This window comes from Nycticebus coucang, chromosome 4 (genome assembly GCF_027406575.1).
Source record: "Nycticebus coucang isolate mNycCou1 chromosome 4, mNycCou1.pri, whole genome shotgun sequence".
Classification (NCBI taxonomy): domain Eukaryota; kingdom Metazoa; phylum Chordata; class Mammalia; order Primates; family Lorisidae; genus Nycticebus; species Nycticebus coucang.
Genome location: NC_069783.1, coordinates 58,156,663 through 58,165,188, shown reverse-complemented (window position 1 = coordinate 58,165,188; position 8,526 = coordinate 58,156,663).

Here is an 8,526-nt window from a genome sequence, read left to right as displayed (position 1 = left end):
AAAGAGCAAACCTTGGAGTCTCTCCAGATTGGTTTAGTCATCATACTTTCCCTCCAAGACAGCCAAATCCAGAGCTGGCTGGTCTCTGGCCCACACAGGGAACAGGTCTTTCCCCACCAAGACTATCTGTGCTTAGAAGCAGTGCTGAGAGGAGCAGTAATGAATTACAGAAGAGATTGAGAGGATTTGCACACAGTCCCCAGTAATAGCAAAGCGCCTCTCATACTTCCATCAGTGCCCGACAGCTGAGGTGAAACAGAATGTGGCTGAAGATCACCCCCAAGTAGCAACTCCTTTATCATGACAACAACCTAGTTAGAAAGAAAAAATTGTCATTATAATCAAACTTTATTGATATATAACAATGTTATTCTAAACAGTGAATGGCTGGCTGGTGGCCTATCTTCATTAGTCATGAAGTGAGTGCTCTGATGATATTCTAGGAAGCCCATTCCATGAGGTTCATAATATGCCATTCAAAAAAAAAAAAAAAAAAATGGCCACATTAAGAAAAAAAGCACTGCATTTTAAACAAAATGCTTGTATTTTCTGTCTTGAGATTTATATCTAATATTAGGAAGTTTATAGTTCTTGTGTGTTTTGGCTTTTGTTAGATTAAAAAAAAAAAATCCCTAAAATGAAAACTCTGTAAACAAGTTTGTGTGACTGAATCCATTTTCTTTTTGTCCATTTCTCCCCCAGGAAGAGGGAGACGTATATAGGGGTGGCGGATAGGGGAAATCTGCTCTTGGTTTTCGTGAAATCCAGAAGACTAGGAAGAACAGGGACACTATTGTTCATCATCTGTACACTAAAATCTACACAATATTGCTGAACCAGGCAACAAAAGAACTAATGAGAAGGGAGACATACTGTCTCCATAGGTCCGAAGACTCCATAGTGTTCAGATGTCAGTTCTCCTGGATTGATCCATACATCCAATTCAATTGTGATTAAAATCACAATGGGCTTATTGAAATTGAAATGCTAATTCTAAATTTGATATGAAAATTGAAAGTTTCTAGAATAGCCAAAACAACTTTGAAGAGTAACAACAAAGAGAACCAATACCCTCTGATTTTAAGAGTTTTTACTAAGCTACTGTAATTAAAGCAATATGATACTGGTGTAAAGCAGGGATGGGCACAATTTTTAGTAAAGGATCTGGAAGTAAATATTTAAGACTTTATGGGTAATGCAGTCTCTGTCACAACTTCTCAGTTTCTATTGTTGGAGAGTATAACTAATTATACACAGTATGAAAAGGAATGAGTGTGGTTGTGTTTCAATAAACTTTTATTGAAATGTCATGTCATGTCATCAAAAAGTATTCCTTTGCTTTTGTTTCAACCATTTTTATAAGGTAAAAACCATTTGTAGTTCATGTGCTAAAAATGTATATAAACGGTCAGTGGGTACTGGACCTCTGGGCACTGTTTGCTGACTCCTGGTGCAGAGATAGACAAAAAAATCCATGGAACATTATAGAGAGTCAAGAAATAGACCTACATGTGGTACCTATAGGTGACTTGTTTTCAACTATGTGAATAGGCCATTTTTTGAAAAAGGATGTCCTCCAATATTCATTATGTAGGAAAAACAAAATCTTGATTCATACTCCTTACCATTTACAAATACTCTAAATGGATAATGTCAAACCTAAGACTAGGAAACTTCTAGAAGAAAATGTAGAAGAAATATTTTGTAATATTAGTTTAGAAAGAATTTCTTAGCAAGAATATGAAAAGTATGATACATAAAAGAACAAATTGCTAAATAAGACTTTATCAAAATAGTGATAACAACAAAATACTCCTGCTTTTTGGAAGACATTATCATTAGAATAAAATATCCATGAATAGGTGAGTGGATAAACTATTCTGGTATATCTATATAATGGATCAATAGGGAGTGAATATTTACGCAAGCTATAAAATGGATGAATCTCAAAATGGTTATGTTATAGTAAAGAAGCCAGACCAAAAATATATACTATGTGATTCTTAAAAATTTAAACTCATCTGTAGTGATGGAAATTAGACGAATAGTTTCTGGGAATGGGAGTGGGTGTGGGTGTGGGTAGAAGCATCAGGGAAAAATTATAAAAGGACAGGAGTAAACTTCTGGGGGTGATGGGTACAACCATTAACTTGGTCATGGCAATGGATTTTCAGAGCCATAAAGATATTAATGCTTATCAAATAGTACAATTTAAACAGGTATAGCTTATTGTACATGTGCCAATTATATCTCAATAAAAAGATTATAAAAACAGATACTAGAGACCTACAGGTAATTTAGGAATCGTAATTATTAAGCATCTTTGACAACTATAATCGAAAGAATAGGCATGATAGAGTTCTGTTGGAGAATTGGAATATATTAAAAAGTTCCAAATAATATTCTGAGAACTAATACATTCAATTGTTAGAGTAGACAAATCAGAAAAGAGAATTAGTTACCTGGAATATAAGTAATGCATTATTTATTACATAACAAAACCCAAAAATACATGAAACAATATTGTTCATTGGTCTGAGCTCCTCTAAGGCAGTGTTGCTATAGGTTGCAGTTTCTAGGCGTGCTCTGCTTCAGGCTACAGGTCTGGGAGTTGGCTAGCTCCCCTGAGCCTCACGTGCCCGGACATCTAGGCAGTAGTCTTACAAACTCCATGTGCCCAGGGGAAAGCAGATTTATGCCAAGAAATTTTAAAATTTAGATATATGGATAAGTTCCGTGAACAACACAATTACCAAGTTACCAAAACTGACACAAGAAGAAATAAAAAAATCTGGATAATACTATAACAGATCTATTGTAAAAAATCCCATGTGTTATGTATTGAAAACAGTCTCACACAAATATCCAGGGTCCAATGGCTTCTGGGTGAAGTCTATCAGCTATTCAAAGAAGGAATAAAATCAACCATATATTAATTGGAAGAATAGAAAAAAATAGATACTTCCAACTTAGTCTATGACACCAGTGTAAATTTGGTAACAGAATCATAAGCCAGTTTTTCTCTGGAACATTGATGCAAAACTCCTGGACAAAATATTAGCAAATTGAACTGAATTATATATAGAAAAGGAAAATACATCATTAGCAATCTTGGTTTAATAACTGAAGGATCAATGTAAATCATTGTACTATAAGAACACATGAGAAAAATCATGTGATCATTTTAATAAATGAAGAGATAGGATTAGACAAATCATTAATCTAGTAAAAGTTATCTGCAAAACATGTACAATCATCTTCACATTTAATGGTAAAATATTGCGAGAGTTCTTCTGAGACTGGGGAAAAATAGAACTCCTCTTGCCTATTCTAAACAATATTGTGCTAGAGATTCTAGTCAGCACAGGGAAGAAAGTCATAATAATTTGAAAAGAAGTAAAATTGCCATTATTCACAGCTAACATGATTTTGTATGTAGAAAATCTGAAAGGACTGAAGACAACTTATTAAAATTAATAAGTGAATGTAGTAAAAATCAATTGAGTTTTACATGCAATGTAATAAACCTTCACAGTTCATAAAGTTCTGAGTGATAAATGTATGCATGATTGCTATAAAAAAATTTTGGGGTCAAATGCCAAAGATTTCTGAGGTGAAAGTTTTCTTGCATGTATTAGTAGTGGACCCAAAATTGTCAAAGCTCAAGAAACTGGCAATGAAAAATTAGAAATTAAAATTTAAGGAATGATGCCATTTAACTTAGCAGCAAATGACCAGTTACTCAGATATAAATCTGAAGGAAGATTTGTGGGACATCTATAAAGAATTCTCTAAAGTATTACTGAGAAACTAAATAAAACCTATCATGTTCTTGGATTGGCACACTCAACATTGTAAAGATGTCAATTCTTTACAAATTAACCTATGGATTTCGTGCCATACCAATAAAAATTCCAGCAGATATTTTAAATGGAATTGACAAGATGATTCTAAAATTTATATGAAAACGCACATGGAAAGAATAGCCAAAGTAATCATAAAGAAGTTGGAAGATTTACATTACAAGTTATAAAAAGTTATTGTACTTATGATTATACTTATAATAAAACAAAGGTGCCACCACAATGCAATAGAAAAAATAATTATCTTCTTAATAATATATGATGCTGAGTCACTTGGGTATCTGGAAGGAAAATAAAAAATGAACCTGGATTATTCCAACATACTATACCCCAAAATCAATTCCAGGTGTACTGTGGATTTCAATGTGAAAGGTAAAAGTTTCCAAAGGACTATGTAGGGAAATTTGTTCATGACCTTGTAGCAAGTAGGCAAAAATTAATTAATCATATTTTGTGCTTAGCTCTTCACAGCCAGAAATAAGTTTTACAGTGTGAAACAAGCTGTAAAGTGTGCTGTTTACCTGACCATCTCACTTTAGGCTCCTGTATCTCAATTTTAAATAGTCATTTGGAGTCCACCTTTATAGATATCTCTCTATAACAATATCTAAGATGTTTGGGGGGCTTTATAAAAACAATAAAAGAAAAAAGGAAAGATTTAGAATGAATGTGGAAACCCTGAACAATATTTAATTTACTATGTAGTAAATGTAAGAATAAATCCTCATAGTACAATATAAACAATATATAGAGTTTCGATATTTGTTTCCAAATCTATCTCCACAGATTTCATGAAAAGCATAGCCAGTGGAAGCTAAGGGATTTTCTTTCTTTTACACTATGGTTCAGATTTCTCCTCTTTGATCATTTGGGTTCTGCTCATATTTTGTATTCTATGCTAAGCTGGAGAGCTGATTTTGGTAACAGCTACCAATAAGTGGGTCACTATGAAAGTTTTGAGATAGCCTATCTTATGTTCCATCGTTTCACTTCTAAGAAACACAGTTGACAGCATCCTTTCTGATCCACCTGTCCAAGTTTGAATTTGCTGGGCTTATTAATGTTGCCAGGAGGGCTTTGGTTGTTTCTGTCCAGGCTGATTTTATGTTTCTTGATTTTTGTGGATTTAAAAACTTTCATAATGACATGTACAACCACTCTGCCATAGCAATATAACGTATGATTAGGAACATGGGCTCTGGAGTCAGATAGCTTTGTGTGGAATCCCACTATGGACATTTCAAAACTGCCTAACATGGGCAAGGCATTAAATCTCTTGGATCCTATTTCCCCAGTTGAGGACTACAGTAAGGTATTCGTGGTGTTCGTGAAATGCTTGACCCAAGGTTTAGTCCATCATAATCGCTCAAAAGTGGAGGCTGATTTTTTACTTCCTCTTAGTAAGACCCATCTTGCTAACTGCAAGGTATTCTTAATCTCTGAAATAGCCAATGATTCAAAATTTAGATTTTATGTAAAAGTTCATCTCAACAGATTTTCTAAAGAGGCCATTCCTCTCATTAAATATGTTCTGCAAATTCAGGGCAGTAAATGGCATGATGGTACTTCCTTTCCCTTTCCCCCTCACATCCATCGCCTTTGGTTTCTCTTATCTCTTCTACTGTGCCCAGCCCCCTGGCACAAAGAAGGAGAGAGTTTATGTGCATCAAGGATTTTTACTAGCAGTACCAGTCCTAGATTGGACCTGAAGTAAGAATGGGTTCTCCATTGTGCAGAAATGACGAGTCCCATGATGCTTCCACATAGCTCCTTCACTGCTGCAGGAGTCCAAGTTTTACTGTTTAAAAACATGTGGCACAAATTATGCCATAGGCCAAATTTACTCATAAGCAGAGCCTTGCCTTTCTCTATGGGACTTGGTGGCAGAACCCTGTGTTTTGCTTGTGGACACTGTGTGTGCTGTAGCAGTTGAAATCTTTCCTGCATAGCCATCCCGGGGATCCCAACACATGCCTGTTCCTTGGATGTCCTGTTATTTTTTATTTACAAATGTGAAAACCTGCAGCCAGGCATATCTCTTTTACAGTGCAGTGAACCTTCCGAACCCTTGTCTTAGTCTCTTGGAACCAAACAAATTACATGCCATAGTGTGCTGTATATCACAGCTAGAACATTTACAACATCTAGCCAAGTGGAGTTTGGGAACAGGCTTCTCTGGTCAGCTGGAGCAGATTGTGGCTTTGACTGACTAGCTGCCATTTGCTTGAGATTCGACGATTTGGGGTCCTTCACCTATCCATGCAAAAAAATCTTAACCTCAGAGATCTCTGGCATTTGACCCCAATATTTTCATACAGTAACCATACATACATTTATCACTCAGAACTTTATGAACAGTGAAGGTTTATTACACTGTACTCAAACCTCATTCAACCTTTTCTCTTGAAGCAATACTTTAAAACAGAGTTGAGAGAGTTTGTACAATCAACGCTGGTTGGTTGACCCTTTTTGTGCTTCCTTCCTGAGAAGTCTTCGGCATGGATGCTTGTGGTCATTAAATATTTTCCGTGACCTCGAAGAAACCCATCTGTTTGAATGCGTGCTCATAGGAACCCAAAGTCCCTGGGAGCATTTAGTGTTGGCGGGGGTTTTCTAGTGGGGAGATCTTAGAATTGTTTGGGTAGAAAGAGAAGTGGTCGGATCTATCCCTCTGTGTGCCACATTCACTTCCATCCCTGAGCGTTTGACCTATGCTTTTACCCCTTTCAAATCCACACATCTGCCATTACATAATGGTGACTTCATGTGTGCTATGTTTTCTCTCCATGTTATTCTGGCTCACGTGAAACTTCATTCATGAAAACTTTCTTCCTGCCTAAACCACAAAATTTAACACTTTATGATCATAAACATTTTTGGATTATTTTCTTATTTTTATTTGAGTAAGTATTGCTTTCCCAACTTTCTTGTGAGTTGTCTAAAGACAAGACCTATTTATTCTACTCCTGAACTCCATACAAACCCAACATCTAGCCTAACACATAGTAGGAATGCGGCATGGATTAGATGCATCCTATGGAAAAAACTATTTCCATCCAAGGAGAAATATTTCTTCCTACACAGGAAATAATTTAGAATGGAGCATAATTTCCTGCCTTTGAGTTTCAGAAGGTCCACGAGGTTGTTATTCTTTGAAATGAGACATATTTAGATTTGGTATCTAAGAACAGTTACCATGTTGCTTCGTGAATCTGGAACCAATGCTTTGAACCCTTTATTATTCCCTGTCTGTTCCAATGCAGTTGACTGGAGGGGCTACGTGTAGTATCGAGTTGCACAAGGAGCATTACAAGCTCTGTGAGGAAGAGGGCCGTGTCTGCACAGAGAGGGTAGTGAAGGAACGTGTGCCATTTATGTTTCCATCCCTACAACAGATGCCGCGAAGCTGCGTCTGAGAGCTTATGCTCTGGCGCTGTTGATGTTGCTTTGGGTCTGTCACTTAGGTGTCCCCCGGAAATCAGTCCTGATCAAGAGTAATAGTGTTTCCCTCTCACTGGGGGAAATGGAAGATGCTGACTCTGATTTCAAATATATCTGTAGACATTCAGTAATGACAGGTCAGGACAATCATTTTGACTCTTTTCCATTTTACTTAAACAAACCATTATTTCCCTTTCCGTCCTGGCTTTTCTGGATTCCAAGGCATTTTCACTATTTCTGACCCTGAATGGGGTTTATTGTCACCATGTGCTATTGTCTTTCTGGTGGTTTGGGGACAGGTGACATTAAACATGGCTGCCAAATGCTTTCACCAGCTGCTAGATCTTGACTACAACATCAGGAAGTGTATTCTGAACCCCCGTATCTTTGTATGTATGTGGCACTTGACGCTTTTTACCTGTCAGATTCTGTTTTAAGTGCCTCATAGAGATTAACACAGTTAATCTTTATAACTACTCAATGAGGTAGGTACTATAATAATCCCCACTTAATAAATGAGAAAACTGAGGCACAAAGAGGTTACGACTACTTCGCTTAAGGTCACAGAGTCAGTGTACGGCAGAGCTGGGATTTGAATCAAGGCAGTCTAGCTCCAGAGCCCATGCCTTCAACCACTATGCCTCATTTCTCATGTTTTGTGTCTTCTATTTTTTTTTTTAACAGATACTTAGGGAATACTTTATGCCCAAAGCATTCTGTAAAAACAACTTTGGGGATATGAAGAAGAGGACCCAGTTACTATATACAAAGCACAACCAGCATTCAAGGGGAGTGAAGGACTTGCCCAGCTCCACACCACACAGGTGGGGTGTACTTTCTGTCTGGGGAGACAGGAAGGACTGATGACTCACTTTATGAGGAGAGCAAAATAGTTCTTGGCGTGCTTGTATATTAAGAGAACTTTCAGATGGGTCATGTGAGAGAGACGAGAGAACTCCTGGTCGTCATTTAACAAGCACCTATTAAGCATCAGTAGGCATATCAGTAGGTGTTAGATGAAGGAATACCAGCACATTGTAGGTTTTTACCTTTAAACATTGTTATAAAACTTTACCAACTATATGAGAAAAAGAGTTAAAAAAGTAATACATATTTGCGAAATCCACGTCCCATTAATGCAGTGCTGTCTCTGTACATCTGCTTTTCTAAGGAAGGGCAACAAAGTAAACAGAAGGGAGGGAAAACCAAGGATTCAGCGTAG